At 37.9% G+C, this 19,828-nt stretch overlaps 1 non-coding gene across 1 annotated transcript; it reads right to left on the bottom strand.

Moving 5' to 3' along the window:
• Positions 1-991: 991 nt before the first annotated feature.
• On the bottom strand, positions 992-1,098 carry LOC141682362 (small nucleolar RNA R71). Its single transcript, XR_012559763.1, has one exon. It is a non-coding gene; the product is annotated as a small nucleolar RNA R71 (small nucleolar RNA).
• Positions 1,099-19,828: the final 18,730 nt, after the last annotated feature.

Genomic DNA, 19,828 nt, shown 5'->3' with positions numbered 1-19,828 from the left:
GCGTTTACTAGTTTCGTGTTATCTGATTAGTATCATCACCATTGCATGCTAAGGTTAATAACAAAGAGGCTATTGAATGAAGTAGTAATGAAGTTAGAATCCCATGTTTATGTCATATAGTAATCAATCTCTTTTAATCTCTTAGTTTAAGTTCTTTAGCATAATCTATAGTTAATCGTAGTTATAAACACTCTCAAATTATGATCATCTTAGCATTGAATAATAACCATAACATTGTTGCATAAGTACATAGATTAAAATTAACCTAAACCAGTCTTTGTGGGAATGGACTAGAATTAATTCTATATTACTTGTGATCACGTATACTTGCATGAATATTAGCGCGTATTTTCTTCCTAACAAGTTTTTGGCGCCGCTGTCGGGGACTCGGTGTTAATTTTTAGTTTATGTGCTTGACATCAGTGTTCGTTAAAGTTCATTGACTCGGATATTTTACTTAATTGTTCGTTTGTTGCTTTTTTAGGTACTCTAGAGTGCGTGTATGCTAACGCGTTCTCAACTTCGAAAGAGAACACGGGAAAAAGCAGAGGAGAAAGTTAAAGAAGAAATCTTAGTTGAGAAAGAAGAAGAAGCTCTTGTTGCAATGGGTGAACCAGAAGTGAATACAAAGGCTTTGATGGACTATTCTCAGCCAAAGATCAATGATTTCAGTCTAGCATTGTCAGACCAGCCATCGCGGCTAACACTTTTGAAATCAAAGCTAGCACGATTCAGATGATACAGAATTCAGTTCAGTTTGGGGGTTCTCCTATAAAGACCCCAACATGTACATCAGAGATTTCATCGAGATCTGTGACTCCTTCAAGTTCCATGAAGTTTTCGAAGATGCTATTAAGCTAAGGCTTTTCCCATTCTCTCTAAGGGATAAGCTAAGAGCTGGTTACATTCTCTACCACCAGGCTCTATCACTAAATGGGAAGATTTGGCTCAAAAGTTTCTTACTAAGTTCTTTCCTATGGCGAAGACTGCTGCAATCAGGAATGCCCTTACTCAATTTGCGCAGCAGTCTGGAGAGTCTTTGTGTGAGGCGTGAGAGCGATACAAGGAGATGCTAAGGAAGTGTCCTCACCATGGGATGCCTGACTGGATGATCATTAACTGTTTCTATAATGGCTTGGGTGCTACTTCTAGACCCATGCTTGATGCAGCATCAGGAGGAACCTTGTGGGATAAAAGCTACGATGAAGCTTATGAATTGATTGAACTGATGGCTGCTAATGAATACCAGAACCCTTTTCAGAGACTAACTCAAGGCAAGGTTGCAGGAATTCTGGAGGTAGATGCAGCTACTGCTATAGCTGCTCAACTTAAGGCTTTGACAATGAAGGTGGATTCATTGGCTAATTATGGAGTTCATTAGATCACTAGTGTCTGTGAGCTTTGTGCTGGTGCCCATGAGATGGAGCAGTGTGCTATTTCTAGTGAATCAGCTCAGTTTGTGAGCAACTTTCAGAGGTCGCAGCAGCCTGTTCCGACCACCTATCATCCCAACAACCGCAATCATCCTAACTTTAGATGGAGAATTACTCAGAATGTGGTTCAGCAGCCTTATCAGCAGTATGCAGCAAAGCAATACAACCCCCCTGGTTTTCAGCACCCACAATACGCACCATGACAACAACTCCAGCTACAACGGTCTAATGAAAAATCTAAATTGGAGGAGTTGAGGCTCATGTGCAAGAGCCAAGCGGTGTCTATCAAGACCTTAGAGAATCAACTTGGGCAAATTGCCAATGCCTTGCTGAATCATCAACCTGGCTCACTACCTAGTGACACGAAAGTTCCAGGCAAGAAGGAAGCTAAAGAGCAGGTTAAGGCAATCACATTGAGGTCTGGGAAGGTTGCAAATCCCGAAAAATCTCAAGTTTCGCAAGATGAAGTTGTGGCTGAGGAAGAAGTGCAGAAGGAAGCAGAAGTGGAACCAAGGAAGACTACTGTGGAACACACTCCTCCTGAGGGTAATACAGGGGAGAAACAGATCTATCCTCCACCTCCTTTTCCTAAGAGGCTACGAAAGAAAAAGCTAGATAAGCAGTTTGAGAAATTTCTGGAGGTGTTCAAGAAACTTCATTTCAATTTACCTTTCGATGAAGCTCTTGAACAGATGCCTAGTTATGCGAAGTTTATGAAAGGTATTCTCTCTAGGAAAGTGAAGCTTGATGACTTAGAGACCGTCGCTTTCACGGAGGAGTGCAGTGCTGTGCTGCAACAGAAGTTGCCTCCGAAGCTTAAAGATCCTAGAAGCTTCATTATTCCTTGCACTATCGGAAACTTGTCATTCGACAAGTGTTTATATGATTTGGGAGCTAGCATCAATCTGATGTCCTTGTGTGTCTTCAAAAATTTGGATTTACCTAATCCAAAGCCTACTTATATGTCCTTGCAGTTGGCCGATCACTCTATTACATATCCACGAGGCATTGTGGAGGATGTCTTGGTCAAGGTGGACAAGCTCATCTTTCCTGCAGACTTTGTAATTCTTGATTTCGAGGAGGATAAGAAGATTCCCATAATCTTGGGAAGACCTTTCTTGGCTACGGGCCGAACCTTGATAGATGTGCAGAAAGGTGAGTTTACCATGCGAGTACTGGATCAGGATGTGACTTTTAATGTGTTCAATGCCATGAAATTCTCAACTTAAAATGAGGAGTGCTTAAAAGTGGAGTTGGTCAATTCTGTAGTTACTTCAGAACTTGATCAAATGCTAAGGTCTGATGCCTTAGAGAATGCCTTGTTGGGGAATTCAGGTAGCGTAGATGACGAAAGTGATGGGTAGTTGCAATATTTGAATGCTTCTCCTTGGAAGAGAATGCCTTGGAATATCAGACCTAAAAAATGCTGAGGGGCGACTCAAGCCTTCTATTGAGGAAGATCCTACATTAGAGCTTAAACTGTTGCCTGAACACTTAAGGTATGTTTTTTTAGGTGATGCATCTACTTTTCCTGTTATTATTGCATCTGACCTTTCAGGTAGTGATGATGAAAAACTCTTGATAATTCTGAGGGAGTTCAAATCGGCAATTGGATGGACTATAGTAGATATCAAGGGAATCAACCCTTCTTATTATATGCATAAAATTCTACTAGAGGAAGGAAGTAAGACAACGGTTGAGCAACAAAGAAGGCTTAATCCGATAATAAAAGAAATTGTGAAGAAGGAAATTCTCAAGTGGCTAGATGCAGGGATCATCTATCCCATATCTGACAGTTCTTGGGTGAGTCCAGTTCAGTATGTGCCGAAGAAAGGAGGTATCACAGTTATTGCTAATGAGAAGAATGAGCTCATTCCTACTCGAACAGTCACGGGGTGAAGAGTTTGCATGGACTATAGGAAGCTGAACAAAGCCACAAGAAAGGATCACTTCCCTCTTTCTTTTATTGATCAGATGCTTGACAGATTGGCTGGGCATGAGTACTACATTTCAGAGATGCATGATGGCTATCTTCTCTGACATGATTGGTCAGAATGTGGAGGTGTTCATGGATGATTTCTCTGTATTCGATGATTCTTTTGACGAGTGCTTGCAAAATCTTGGCGCCATTTTTAAAAGGTGTGTTGAGACCAATCTGGTTCTTAACTGGGAAAAATGTCACTTTATGGTGCGACGGGGCATTATTCTTGGGCACAAGGTCTCTAGTAAACGTCTTGAGGTGGATAAGGCCAAGGTGGGGGTCATTGAAAACCTTCCTCCACCAATTTTTGTTAAGGGAGTCCACAGCTTTCTTGGTCATGCGGGTTTCTATAGGCGGTTCATCAAGGACTTCTCCAAAATTTCTAAACCTTTGTGCAATCTAAATTGTATGAGAGCAACTCAAGAAGAATGTCTATATAGCAGTTCCTATCTAAGGAAGAACCAAAGAAGGTAGAAGAAGCTTTATTAGCTATACAGGAGGAGCTAAACCAATTTGAAAGGAACAATGTTTGGAAACTGGTACCCAAGCCTAAAGGAAAGAATTCAATAGACACCAAATGGGTATTTAGAAACAAGATGGATGAAAATGGCATAGTAGTCAGGAACAAAGCTAGATTGATTGTTAAGGGCTATTGTAAATAAGAAGGAATAGATTTTGATGAAACCTTTGCTCCTGTTGCAAGACTTGAAGCCATCAGAATCTTCTTAGCCTATGCAGCCCATGCCAATTTCAAGGTCTATCAAATGGATGTCAAAAATTCTTTTCTAAAATGAGATTTGGAGGAGGAAGTCTATATTAGTCAGCCTCCTGGTTTTGAAGATCCAAATCTACCTGATCATGTATACTATCTTTTGAAAGCACTCTATGGATTGAAGCAAGCACCTAGAGCCTGGTATGACACTTTGTCAAAGTTTCTTTTAGAGAATCACTTCACTAGAGGTACTGTAGACAAAACTTTATTCTTTAGAAATGTTAATGGCTCTAGCATAATTGTTCAAATTTATGTAGATGACATTATTTTTGGCTCTACAGATGAAAAACTTTGCAAAAAGTTTGTCAAATTGATGCAAAGTAAGTATGAAATGAGCATGATGGGAGAACTAACTTACTTTCTTGGTTTGCAAGATAAGCAAGTTAGTGATGGAATATTCATTAGTCAAACTAAATACATTTATGATCTTTTAAAGAAGTTTGAACTAATGGATTGCACATCTGCAAAAACTCCCATGGCCACTGCAACTAAACTTGAATTAAACACTACTGAAAAGTCTGTGGATATTTCAAGTTATAAAGGCATGGTTGGCTCACTTCTATACTTAACAGCTAGTAGGCCAGATATAATGTTTGCTACATGTCTTTGTGCTAGATTTCAGGCTGATCCTAGAGAATCTCATTTAATTGCTATTAAGAGAATTTTCAGATATCTCAAAGGTACACCAAAACTTGGCATTTGGTACCCTAGAGATTCTGGTTTTGATCTAACTGGTTATTCAGATGCAGATTATACAGGTTGTAGAATTGATAGAAAAAGTACAACATGAACCTGTCAATTTCTAGGAAACAAGCTTGTGTCCTGGTTCAGTAAAAAGCAAAATTCAGTTTCTACTTCTACAGCAGAAGCTGAATATATTGATGTTGGCAGTTGCTGTGCACAAATTTTGTGGATGAAAAACCAATTGCTAGACTATGGTCTGCAAGTGGAAAGAATTCCCATTTTCTGTGATAACACAAGTGCAATTGCCATCACTGAGAATCCAGTACAGCATTCAAGAACAAAGCACATAGACATCAAGTACCACTTTATAAGAGAACATGTAATGAATGGTACTGTGGAACTACGTTTTGTTTCAAGTGAAAAACAGCTTGCAGATATATTTACCAAGCCACTGGATGAATCCACCTTTTCAAGGTTGGTAAGTGAGTTAGGTATGCTTAATTATTCTTGAATCTTTTCAGATATTTTGCAAGTTGAAATACAGACAGAAACTTAATTGATTTTTCAGTTTTGGATGAGATTTTGGCTAAGTCAAAATTTACATCCTGACGGATGATCATTATCCATCGAGTTCGATCATCCGTCGGAATACAATTTCCTAAAAAAATCAATTATTTTTCTGGAATATTTTATAACTCGACGGATAACTGATTTATCCTCATCCGTTGAAGTGTCTCAATCCTAGCCGTTAATTCTCTGAACATTATCTATCGAGTATACTTACAGTTTGTAAGCATTACACGACGGATAAGTGATGGAATTTTTACAGTTTATTTTTAAACGGCTATTTTGGGTATTTTTTATTGGTCACTTTATTTTACTTTATTATTTTTGACAGTTATTTTCTGAGATAGTATAAAAGCAATTTCACTTTTATTAATTTCTTTTATCATTCTCAAGATTCAATTGCTCTAATTTCTTTCTTCTCAAAAGCAAATTTTCTCTCTACAAATTCCAAACCTCTAATAATGGCACCTGTAGTGATAATCATGTCTCAAACTGGCTTTATCTATGAGAAGAACAATTTCACGGCTCTAGTGAACAAGGGGATTCAAAAATCTGGCAACTACCACAAAATGATGGATTTTGTGCAAGGTTGTAAGCTCAAATATGCCATGATAGAGTCTCCCACTATCTACTGTGAGGTTGTGGAGGAAATGTGGACAACTGCAGTGTACAACTCAACTGACAAGACCATCACTTTCACTATTAAAGGTAAGGAATTCTGTGTTAATAGTAACATTGTTAAAGCATGCTTTAAGATTCCTGATAATACTGTCACTACTCCACACACAAACACTGATATTGTTAACATGTTAAACTCAATGGGTTATGCACTCACCATCTCTAAATTAAGTGAAATTAGGAGATTGGGTCTTAGGAAAGAATGGAGTTATCTGTGTGATGTAGTTACTAAAGTATTTTCTGGCAAAATTAGCAATTTTAATTTTGTTAATATCTCCATGCTCAACATGCTTTACATGCTAGTAACTGATAAATACTTCAATTTTAGTGATCTAGTCTTGTTTGAGTTGGGGTTTAAGTTAGGGGAGCTCAATAAGAGGGGTAAGAGTGTGTATTATGCTAGATTTTTCATGATGCTTGCTAACCACCTCTCTGAGAACATTGTGATTGAGAACCCAACCAACAAGTTAAATTGTTGGGTTCAAGAAAGAAGAATTATTGCAGATCTCAATAGAGCAGATCACCACAAAGGGGTGCTACTCTTCTACTTTCCAGTAATGGAGGCACCTCAGGTAAGTGAGGTAATTTCAATTGTCTTTACTCTTCCAACCTCAAACATTTCTTTGCATTCTAGTGTAGCAGTGGCATCTGTGTCAATGACCAGACAAATGCCTACCCAAGCTACCAAAACCAAAGTTTCAAAAACAAAGACAAAGAAAGCCCCCTCTGATTTCTCTCAAAAGAAATCAGTTGTAAAATCCACCAAACCTAAAGAGGGGAGTGTGAAGGTGGGCAAGAAAGGTGAGGGACAGGGTGAAAATCAAAGAAGCCCTAAGAATAAGGTTGGAGAGGTGAGTGTTTCCCAGCCTAGCCACACTGCAGTTTCTCAACAAACTGCAGTGCTTAAAAAGGATTCAAGCTCATTACTAGTTACATCCTCCCAAAAGGATGTGACTATTGAACAAAGCTCTCAGCTAAGAGCACAAGCCAAAAGGGTAAGGGACACAAGCTCACCCCAAACATATATCAAAAAGAAGAAACCAAAAACCCTTGGGGATGCACAGGGATTATACACTGTGCAAACTGGTGCTAAAGACACAGTCACTGCACCTTCTCAAAGTCAGGTTGATGTGGCTCCAACAAATATGGAGTCACAGCCAAAATCTCTTATTATTGAAGCACCTGATACATCAAATTCTCCCACACACTCATTGGATGTTGACATGATAAACACATCACTTCCAAATTCTCCATCTTTAACTCTGTTGGAGAAGCCAAAAATCCATGCAAGTGAGCATCATCTTCTAGATGATTTGTTGGCTCACTTGCCATTTCTTTCTGAGACTGTTGAGACATCTGTGCCAAAAATTTCATCAATCTGCACAGAGTCTACAATAGTCTCCACTCCACACTCATTCATTTCTACTCACTCGATGGATATTGTTCATCCGTTGAGTAGTGATTGTATCCCGACGGATGTGCCTAACAGCAGTCATCCGTCGGATAGTCAAATTACTAACCCGATGGATATTTCTCATCCGTCGGGTGTCTCTGCACAACTCCAAAGTTCAACTATAGTTACAAGTACAGATGACTTAGTAATTATGCAATCACTATTAGAATTGAGGGAAGGTAGTGACTTGAGTGAGAGTCTGGGTTGCTCCCAGAAAAAAGGAAAGAAAAAGAGTGATCCAATGCAGTCCATTTCTTCAGGATTGGCAAAAGTGAGTGTGAGGAGTCCCACCTTAGATGGTGAAGGTGAGGGTGTGAGGGTGGGGAGCCAAGGTGAGACCTTGATGCAAGAAAAGAGAGATAATGAGAGAAATGCAGGTACATGAGACATAAGGGTGGATGTTATTGTAAGTGAGTCAATGAATGTCCAGGATGCAGAAAGGGAGGGACTATCTCAGCAAACTCAAGTTGTTATAGATTCTACCTCCTTAGATGCTGAGACATTTACTCATCCTATTCCAGCATATCAACTTCTAGCTGGACAGGGCAATGACAATGCAGAAAGGATGCTAAACTTGGTGCACACCATACAGTCCATGCACAGAGCTAAGGATGCCATCACAGCTTTGCCTTCAACAGCTGGTGATGTTGATTATGAGACTGGTGGTTCAGAAAAATTCTTTTGAGGTGAGGGTGGAGATAGTGAAGAAGAGCCATTGGACATATGGGGAGAAGTAGGCCCTAGTTCAAGATCAGGCATGCCATCTTGGGCATTTTCAAAGCAGTGTGATGAACACTATTTCAAGACAACACTCATCCAACTTATCAGCCAAACACAGTTTACACTTCAATCATCCACAGATGTTAGCACCAAGAAGCTTCTGCAAACACATCTTGCATCTCTCCAACTACAGCAAATATCAGGCTACCAACAAAGTCAAAATGTCTCCCTCATCAAACATGAAGTTGATCAACTTAAGAAAGACATGTCTGACAAGTTGGAAGCTAGACTTCCAGAGACAACAATGATAGACATCAAAAGACAGCTCAGGAAAAACTCTGATCTTGCAACCAAGGTGGATTCCTTGGACAAAAGAATGGTTGTTATGGAAGCTTCTCTTACAGCAATCCATCTACACCAAGCACAACAAATAGACCTCCTCCTCTATTCAGCTTGATGATAACAAAAAGGGGGAGAAAGAGAGTTCTAGGGGTGAGGGGGAGCAAAAGGTGTTTAACATTCAAGTGAGTAAAGCAATTGTGCCAACATTCGCTTTCACAAAGCCACCAACCAAAGATAGCATTGATCTGATAAATGAAGCAGCAACCACTTTGAGAGCAGCTGAGAAGAAGCAGTTTAGTCCAATAAACCGGGAGAAAATTGATGAGGATATTCAAAAGAAGTTTGGTCTAGCAAAGAAGCCAAAAAAATCAGTCATTCATCACTCTCAAGTCAGGCAAATTTCTGTGAATGATATGAGCATGAACTATCTGGAAAAGGCCAAACATCCTGCATCAAATCCCCAAAGGCAGATTTAATCATGAAGCCAAAGGTGAACTACCCAAAATCTTCACTAAAGAACCCTTTGGACACAATGTATAAGACACCAAAGCCTGATGAGAAGAAACTATTGTCAAGATCTATTGCATTCTACAAGGATCCAGCTGATTCAGTATTGAAAAGGAGAATTGCCAAAGTTTTCAGAAATGGTGAGGAAATTTGTGTGGTGGTTGGACACCCTCAATTTGCTGAAGCAAAAAGGGAAGAAAAGGCAAGATTGAAGCAAGAAAAGAAGCAAGCTGCTCTAGATGCTAAAAGGCTCAAACAAAAGAAGGAGCAAGCTGCTATCTTGGCCAAGTTACAAGCTGTGAAACCCACACAACAAATTCCTGAACAATCATCTGAAACCACCGGATCTAAGGATCTAAAAATGCAAGAAGAATCACGGCAGAAAAGAAGGTTTAGATACAAACTTCACTCTAAGAGAAAAGTGAACTTTAATGAAGAAGGATTGGAAGATCAGTTTCCCAAAAAGTCTACTTCTACAATAACTCAAACATCCATGCCCTCTGTGGCACATGAAGAATTCAAGATAGATCCATCCAAGAATTTCTATGGTGAACCTATCATTCCAAAGGATGAGCCAATAGACTGGGATAGTCTACCAATTCCTGAACTTAATCTACCTCATTTCATGAAGCCAAAGAAGACAAAGATCAGGGAAATCAAGAAAGTGAAACCCTCAACTCTCAGATCCAAGTCCCTAACCAAAGCTCAAACCAAGGTCAAAAAGGGAGATATCATGTACATCTGTGACATCAAGGAATTCTCTGATATAAACCTCTATCTAGATGAACTGGAAGAAGTTAGAGGGATTGATGCTTACAGGAATCTACCTGAAAGGATAGTATTCAAGTACAAGGGAGGAAAAGAGATAACATGGCCACTTCACAGGATTCTTTAATAGAGCCAGTCTGTACTGATAAAAGTTTATTCATCCTTCAAAAAGAACTTTGGATTCAATGTGACAGCTAGAAGATTAGTTCTAAAGAAGATTGAAGAACTGAGGAGTATTAGAGCCAAAGATGCACTCCCAAAGACTTTAACTATTCCTTACACAGGGAGTAGAGTGCATCTAAGGTCCTACTGGCTGATGGAATTCATGGATGATAAGGGAGTTAGAAGATTCTTCAGATTAGAAGACCAGTTGAGCATCTCTAGCAATGAGACTCTTCTGGAAATGCAAGGAATGCTAGATCTCTCAGAATCTGATGAACTTGAATTCCACAAACAGCTCCAAAATCAAATAGAAGAAAACAACAAGAGGCTTGGGAAGAAATCCAGACAATCAAGGAAATAGATCAATTTGCTCATACTAGAGGAGCACTTTGAAAATGATTGTGAGCAAATCTTTGTCAACTTTGTCTTGTAAATTTTTCAGTAAATTATGCAGCACTTTTTAGTTTTATCTACTACCTTTTAAATCTGTATTTTTAGGGTGTTTTGTTATCATCAAGTTTCTCTTAATTTATGGCTACAATTTTAGTAGGCATAAATTGGGGGAGATTGTTGGGAATATGTTGTGAACTTGATGATTAGATTAACAAAACACCTTAGTAGGTTTAACTTAGTGAAAAATGTAGCACTCGACGGATGATCAAATATAGTCCCGAAGGATGACTCAATATAGTCCTAACGGATGATGATTTGACATCCATCGAGTGAGTAGCTTATGTAACAATAAGTATTGTAACATATTTCTGTGAACAACTTTGTATAGATCCTGTAGTAGCATATGAGTCATGTTGACTATTATTAGATATGCAGAATAGGCTGATTAATTGTAAATATTGAACGAGATGTGTCCTAAGTCCAATCATGTATGATGATTTAGGAATAACTTGTATGTAATTTTTTTTGATTTCATTGATATTAATAAAAGACTTGTTTTGGTTTTATTGCGGGCTTAATCTATTTAAGTGTTTAAATAAGATATACCATAGTTTAGAGTAAAGCTTTTTATCGATTATGATGAGATCATAATAATGAGACCTAAAAGATGATAACTCTAAACTTAAATATTTCCTGGTCGTAGGATTACTAACTGGTAATTAGTAATTCGCAAAGATCGGTACATACTATGCTTGCTTCATTATGAAGGATGTCTGTTCTCATAGACATTTGTGTGGTGACACTATATCTAGTATGTAGGTGCTTATTATAGAATAAGTTCACTGAACATGACTCACACAGCTGAACAACTGATGGAGTTTACTCATGTGTCAGCAGTTGTTCACATAGTGATAGTTGTACAAGTATCCTTAGACTTGAGGTCATCATAGTCATCTTGTGTACACTGAACTATGCTTTGGTTTAGTTCTTAGTCTCCAGGGATAATTATAAGGGCTCTACTGAGTATAGGAATTTGTACACGAAGATAGTGTATGATCAATAAAGGATCTACCCCTTCCAGTGAAGGAAGAGAATGTTCAATACTGATCCACTTATGCTAGTTCAGGAATCTATGGCCAGAGTGAATGAAATTAGAAAGGAGTTTCTAATTTACATTAAATAGAATTAAGCATAGTGAATGGGAAAGCAAATGATTAAATAAGATAGGCTTGACACAAGTTTCATGCCTTGTATTTAATCGTGACATTGCAGGGTAGAAGGAATTGATTGTACGGTAACTACTCACTGAATAGGTTCTTGGTATTCTAAGCAGTGAATTTGTATTATCCGGATAGTCGCGATATGCTGAGAAGTATCCCTCACGATGTAGAATAAATATGATTAATTTATTAATTAATCATATTTAATGAATTAGAGAATTTATATAAATAATGATAAAATAGTTTTATTATTATTTATTTCTACTACCGGCTTAATATTGAACCTACAGGGTCACACCATAAAAGAGAATAATTTAATGGTAGAGGAATTAATTAATAATGGCTGGTAATTATTTATTTATGAAATAAATAATTAATTAGCAGATTTAATAATTGATTAAATGAGATTTAATTAATTCTTAATATTATTAATTAAGAATTTACTTTTAGAAATTAAATCAAGTGAGAGAATTATTTTTCTAAAGTGTTTAGAAAAGGGATTAATGATTAAAAGGTGTTTTAATTATTAGTTAATTGGTTAATAAGAATAATCAATTAAAGGGTTAATAATAATAATATTTTATGGAAAATTTTCAGCTGAAATTTTTTCCTATAAATATACTATTATAAACCCTATTTGCCTCAACCCAAATAATTAACCCTAATTCTAAAGTAGAACAAGAGGGAGGCAACTAATTCTCTCAACCTCTTCCTCCTCCATCACATTATACTCTTGGTGGATACCGGTGGAGTGCTTCACACTTGAGGAGCAGCTGTTAGGGATCTCCGTTCATCGTTCTTGGATCGCTATTAAAGACCTCCATCTTTCCATTAACGTAAAGCTTCTTAAGGTAAACATACCGAACTACGAATTAAATATTATTTTTTGCATGGATCTTGCGGAGGGTTTCGGTTTTTTTTAATATTTAAATTTATGTTTTCGTTGCGTTTTTGTGCTAAAAACCCTTCAAATATAAGATGTCTTATAATTCTGCATAAGTGAAATGAAGTCAAGTGTCAAATAGCTACCCGACGGACGATCAACAAAGCTACCCGAGGGATGATCAACAAGGCAACCCGACGGATGACAAGCATGTACCCGACGGATGATCAATTCAAACATCTGTTGACAGTGACAAGACACTCACTTGCGTTGGGTGTTTATAAAAGGAATGTGGGAGCCTGTTTAACAGGAAATGAAGAACAAAGAAGCATTACCATTTCCATGCAAGCTAAGAAGATTTTCAAAGATGCTGGAATAGAGTAGTGAAGCAACATGGAGTTTGACTTGATGGTTTTTGTTTTATTATCCTGTCTTATTACCGTGTAAACTTGGTGATATATAAACCAAGTGTAGCTAGTGAAATAAATAACAAAGCAAACACTTTTAGAAGAGAAATAGAAAAGGCTGTAACTGTTAAGAATTTCTCTGTGATTTGTTTGTTCACTTGTAAAGCAGCTGTGAAACAATTTGTTCTTCACAGAGTTCTTCAATCGATATATATATATATATATATATATCTGGTGGATGCTTTCAAATCCACCAGAAAGTTTTAAAAGCTTGAGTTTTTATTACTTTGTATTTTTGATTTACTTAACTTGTTATTCCGCACCTTGCAAATCAAAACACTTATATATATAGTTTGAGTTAGAACATTTTACAGTTCAAGAAAAAGAAAAGTTTACTAGAATTACATTCAACCCCCCCCCCTTCTGTAATTCTTGTTGCATTGTTAGGGACTAACAACCTTGGCACCCCATGTTCACTTTGATCTTCCTTTGTCAGTTAATCTTCACCATTGATCTTGCACATTCTTCAAGCTGCTTTTTGTTGACTTGTCAATCCAGCTGTTTGGATTATTTGTTGATTGTTAATCTTGGATATTGAACTGATATGCAACTTTGTACTTTGATATTTTACCTCGAGATCTCCAGTTTAGGTCTATAGAAAACTTGACATCTCGATAAGTATATTGACTTATCAAGATCTCTAGTACTCTATATTTAGTTTGGCTTGTAGAGGTCTTCAGTTCTCTATAAGAGAATTTCGGCTTGTCGAGATCTCTAGTCTTCACATCTTCACTTTGACTTATCGATATCTCAGAGTTCTCTAGTGGCTTCTTGACTTGTCGATATCTCAGAGTTCTCTAGTCAAATTTAACTTGTCGATATCTACTATAGTGAATTTTAACTTATCGATATCTCTGAGTTCTCTAGTGAATTTTGACTTACCGATATCTCTGAGTTCTCTAGTGGAACTTGACTTATCGATAACTCAGAGTTCTCTAATGAATGTTGAATTGTCGATAACTCTGAGTTCACTAGTGAATAAATGACTTGTCGATATCTCTAATCTTCATGTCTTCAATTTGGCTTGTCGATATCTCTGAGTTCTCTATAAGCTTTCTAAGTTCTCTATAAGCTATTCAGGAGTTCTCGAATGACTTCTCTATAACCTTAAATCTGTGACTTGTAGAGATCTTGACTTAGAGTATTTTTCCTAAAACAGATTTATTCAACTCCAAGCTTCTTCATAATTCTTCTGAGGCATGATCTTCTTGATCTTCTTCCAGATAGAATTCTTAGGCTTGACACTTTTTATAGAAAAAGGCTCTAGTCTGCTCCTTTGACATTTTTACAGACTTTAAGTGTTACAAGTACAAAATACAAATTAAGATAATAATACAACTTACTTAGGGTTGACAAAATGTCTTAGTCTTGTTAAAGTACATGCATGTCTTTTACAAAAATCTCCCCCAATTTCTGAGAAGATTGTTTAACACAAATTCATGCCTGTTAACAAGACTAACCCCAAGTTTAAAGTGATGGAAAATAAAATTAATACATAAATCTTGATAGAATTACAACTTGTACAACATAAGATTCACAAGGTTCAATGGTTACAAGTATCAGGTAAAGACAATTTTTGTGTCTGCTTCTTCTCTTAGTTTATCCTTCAAGTGGTCAAGAATTTCAAGTTCTTCTATGATAAGTGTTTCACTTAGAGCTTCTACAAGTTTTTATCTTGCTGCCTTAGGATAACCATTGTCTAGAACCTCTATGCAGAATCTTGAGAATCCACCAGCTTTGATGTTTAGAAATCTCCCATCTTTGGAAATTCTTCTCATTCATTTTGCTTTCAACTCTTCAGATCTTTTTATGTATATATCTATTTCTTCATCATGCCTCCTTCTTCTTTCTTCAGCTCCAGCCTCATTTATTTTCTTTGTTTCCTCCCTTTTAATCAACCATTCAGCTAGAACTGATCTCCAGGCTCTTGTAGCAGTATCCTTTTCCTTTAACAAACTTATCACTCTCTTAATTTATGTTGGAGACAAAGAATCCATTAAGTCATTTCCAAGAAAAGTGATTGTCCCATCTTCAAATTAAATTCTAACTTCTCTCAGAGATACAACCCAGACTCTAACTATTTCCTCAGCTAGATGTTGGAAATGGTCTTCATCTGAGGTGCACCAATTTAGAGGTAGAAAGTCAGACTCCTTAAAACAATTCCAGATGGCCCTTTCAGTGACTTCTTCTTTCTTTGTAGGCTTGACTTTCTTAGGTTTTCTCCCAGCAGATTTGTGCTTGAATTTTAGTGAGGGCTTGGCTAAAGGTAGGGTTGTCATTGTCTTGAGATTAGTTTGGCTTGAGGTGACTGAAATTTTTAGGAAAGAGTTGGTTGTTTGTTTTTATAGAAATTTTGGCTTAGATGTTTGGGAAGGTTTGATGTTTGAGATAGTTGATGTTGTAGGTTGAGCTGAGGTTTGAGATGGTTGTATTTGGATTTTTAGGGTTTCCTAGTTTCTGAATCATTATAAGGCTTTCTACTCTTCATCTCACCTCTTCTCTTTCTTTCTTCATCTTTCTTGTCATCCTCCTTCTTCTTCTCTCCAAACTTGCTACCAGATGGCTTACTGGACTGACTTGGATTTGAGCCAGAAGGATTTTGATCATCTTTCTTCTGCTCATCATCATCCAAGTCATCCTTGTTAATTTGTGTTTTGAGCAAGTTGGCTTCTGCATTGCCCAGATATCTCCTCAGTAGCTTTATCATTTCCATATCATCATTATTCTTGTTTTTCTTAGCTCTTAAGCCAGTTCCTAGGATCATGATAAGCTTCTTGTTGCTCATGTCACACTGTTTTGGGATATTAAAATGTTTGAATTGTTTGGTGTTTGGACATATGTATGCTATACTCTTGCTTGGCTGTAGATTTGCTTCAGAAAAGGCAGCCACTTGAGCATCTCTCAATTCAGTTAATAGCATGGTATCTTTACGAGTTATAACTTTAACTTTGGTGATGAAGATATCTAACTCAGATGCCCTCCTTGAGACAAGGTAATTGAGGGACACTTGCATACATCCGTCTGTCCCTGAGTCATTTGCATTGATCACTATCCTCTTATGCAAAAAGTTGTCCTGATTGACCATAATCACTCTTATGAAATTAATTTTCTTGTTCAGGGCCTTCTTGTATGTGAAGTGATTATTATTGAGAGAAGCTTTTAAAGCTATGAGTAGTTTATCAAACTCTCTGCTCAGACTAGGTCCTTCAGCAGCCCTAATAAGTCTCTCCATGTCAAGATCAACTTCTTTAGATTTCTTTTCAGCACCCTGGACTTGCTGTTGAGATGACCTTGATCATGTCAACCTAGCCTCTATCTCCCCCTTAGTCTTGTTGACAGGCATTAGAAGGAGAGTAGGGATTTAAGGCCTTACTTGTTCAGGAAAAGAAGGTAGTGGTATGTTGAGTTTACCCATGATGGCTCCCAAAGCTATAGAATTCTGCATTTGAAGATGCTTATGGGAGTCCATCAGGGTCTGGATATCTGTTTGTTGGCTTTTGACAAGAGAAGTCAAAGCTTGAACCTGTGCAGTGAGAGAAGAGTTGGAGTCTTGCAATGCTGAGATTTGAGTTTGTAAAGACTGAATTTGCAGATTGGTTGAGGTGGATCCAGGCTGATAAAAGCTACTAGATGTGCCAAAGTGTTCTTCTATAGCCTGTTTGATCCCTTCCATTAGCAAGGCTGAAGGCTCATATCTGCTCTTGTGAAGTTGTTCCAGCTTGACCTTAGTGCCATTTGAGTGAGTGATTTGCTGCTGGACAACTGTGTGAAGATTGATGAAAGACAGTTTGAGGTTTTTGACTTCCTTCTCAATAGAGGCAATATCCATCCTAGCCATTTGCTCAGTAAAATGCTTGAATTTGGTAGAGATCTGCTCTTGAGATGGTATGATCTTGTCCATCTTCTCATCACCAGTTTTCTGATTCTGTCTTCATGGCCAGTAAGCTTGATTTCAAGAGCCTTACCAAACAGATGAAATGCTTTGAGTTGAGCTTTGTATACATCTGTAATGGCATCATAGACAGCTTCTGGACTCAAGTCTTTTGCATTGCTGCCCAGAATAGTAACATACTCTTCTCTGAATCTGGCCAGAACTTGATTCATCTCCAAGGCAAAATCATCAGACAGCCATGCATTCACATTCCCATCTTGCTCAGCATCATTGACAATTTTATCCTTTTCTTCCTCAACCTCTTCATTGTAAGCAAGCATGATAGCTTGATAGTCCTGGTTGCTCATATTTGAAGTCAAGAGATGCTGTGAGATGTTGGCCAGTCCAGATATCTGCTCTACTAGTAGATCATCTACAGAAGCTGATTGAGAAGCAGATTCTTGCAGCCACTGAGAGAGTATGTGAGGTTGTTGAGGTTGTGAGGTGGATGGTTCATCAGAAATACCTGTGACTGAGGTCACAGTTTGACTCACAGATTGCTCTGTGGTTTTGACAGTGTGTTGTCCTCCACTTGTAGTGGGAACCTCCAATTGAATTGGAGGGGATTTGACTGGGTTACTGTCATGTACACCAACCTCAAACCCTTGTGTATCTTGTAACACACTGGCACTTGAATGTGCTATACTTGCCTCCCCTATGACAGGATCATGGGCAATTGTACTCCTAGCTTCAACTTCCAAGGCAATTTCTGCTAGGGTTTTGAGGGGAGTTGTCCCTACTTGAGGAACCTCCAATCGAATTGGAGAGGATTTAGATAGCTCCCCCTCAGGAGTACTACCCTCAAACCTTTCAGTCTGTGAAGACTGTTTTGCATATGAAGGTGCATTAGAGGTATTCATGGGGTCTTCAGTAAAAACTAATGAATCCCCCATGTTTGTGATGGTGTCATCAAGGCCTACCCCAGCATGTAGTCTCTCACCATCTAAATGGAGTGTCCGGGTGGTGAGCAAAGCTTTTTGAGTTAAGTCACTTGATTTTTGTTACACTTGAGAAGTGGATTCAAGTGGAATTGGAATAGAAGAAATTTTAGATATTAGAATTTGGTGCTCAGTTGTGAGTGTTGGCAGCTCCCCCTGAATGAATGAGGGAGCTTCAAGAGATGTGTTCTCACAGTGTGTGCCTTCCTTGTTTCTCCTACCATACACTTGAATTGCTTCTTGTGTAGGCTGTGCAGACTCACTACTGGTTGTTTTTATAACTGCATCCTGTTGGGAGGATGTAGAAGTGGCTAGAGTGGTCAGCTCAGTTTGTTTACTCCTTTTGGATCTTTTGACCAGAGGTGATTCTATTTCAGCTATCTCCTCACCACTCTCAGTTGTCACAGTTAGGTTTATCCCCTTTCTCTTGTTTTTACTGACCTCATCCTTTTGAGAAGATGAGGTAGTTGGTTTCCTAGCTCCTAAAGGTTGTGAAAGAATGGTTATAGCTTGGGAAGATCCATGTTGGTGTTCCTGTATTTGTACTTCTACGGGTTCATGAATCATAGCCGTGCTAGATTGTGTATTAGATCTCATGTCAGGCATAGGATAAGTGTAAGTCCTAAACCTCTCCAATATAAATGGAGTGATTTTCAGACTTACATTGACCTTATTCTTTGTAGTAAGTGAGCCAAATATTATTTTGGACATTTGCTTACAATTGCCTATTTTAGTACTATCTGTACCATTCAGTAGGTGTATGTCAGCTACTTTATTATTTAAAGTGGACATAATAAATCTAGGGAAGAAAATTTCCTTACCTCTAGCTGACAGGGGCATAGTTAGCCTGGTTGTAAGTTCTTCCAGGATCAGCAGACCAACATTCAAGTATCTGTTGTGGGAAATTGAATACACCGGCTTTTGCACCACACTTGAAATGCTGTCATATCCTGTCTTCCTGCATGTAAAGGCTATCACCACTGAATCAAAAATGAATGACCACTCCTTCCTTAGATTAGTTCTGTTCAGGCTTGATAAGTTGATTCTTCCACCATAGTTGATGAAGTCCAGAAACTCAATCAGCTCATCATGAGTTGGCACCTCCACCAGATTTGCAGTAGGCAGTCCCAAAGCTAGGTTCACATCCTGCTCATTAAACTCAATTTGTTGACCTCCAACTGAGCAAGTCACTACCATGGATACAGCATCATCATGCATCACAGTCCTCACCACAACTATAGTCCAAAAAGCATGCAACACATCCAGGTACAACACTGGATTATCAGTCAAGGCTCCTGCAATGTAAGATTCAGACAAAAATTTCACAAACCCCTTGAAACTGTCAGGGGCTTGGTTAACATCAGTAAAAGCCAAGTAGTTTGTTCCTTTCTCTGGGATAGTTGCTCTAATAGTGTTTTGTGCCATTGTAGTATAGTAAGAGAGAATGGGTAAGAAGAATTTTTGAGAAAGGAGTAGAAACGAGAGAGAAATGGGTTTTTGCTTGAAAGGCTAGGTCAATTTATATCTCGAAAGTTGTAAGTATGTGTGTGTATCGAGAAGTCTGGGTATTTATAGTAAAAGTAAATGACTTGTCGAGAACTCAAAAATAGACGTTTGGAGTTTGTCTATCGAGAAGTCATTTTAAGAAATGAAGTACATATCGAGAAGTCATTTTAAATTACTCTTTTAGAGAACTCAAAATTGACTTATCGAGATGTCAAATAAATACCCAGTTTGTCCAAAAAGTGGACTGAATTAATTCCAACTTTTATTTGAATAAGTTCAAAATAAAATTAGAATAAATTTTCCAAAAGTATTTTACCAAAATAATTTATTAAATTATTTCAGTTCTGAGTTATTGATAAATCAAAAATTACACTTGTAGAGAACTCTATGAATTAACACTACTAGAGAACTCTACAAAGACTT

Source organism: Apium graveolens, chromosome 8, assembly GCF_009905375.1.
Source record: "Apium graveolens cultivar Ventura chromosome 8, ASM990537v1, whole genome shotgun sequence".
Taxonomy (NCBI): Eukaryota; Viridiplantae; Streptophyta; class Magnoliopsida; order Apiales; family Apiaceae; genus Apium; species Apium graveolens.
Note: the sequence above shows the minus strand (reverse complement) of the source record. Positions and strands in the feature narration are given on the sequence as shown.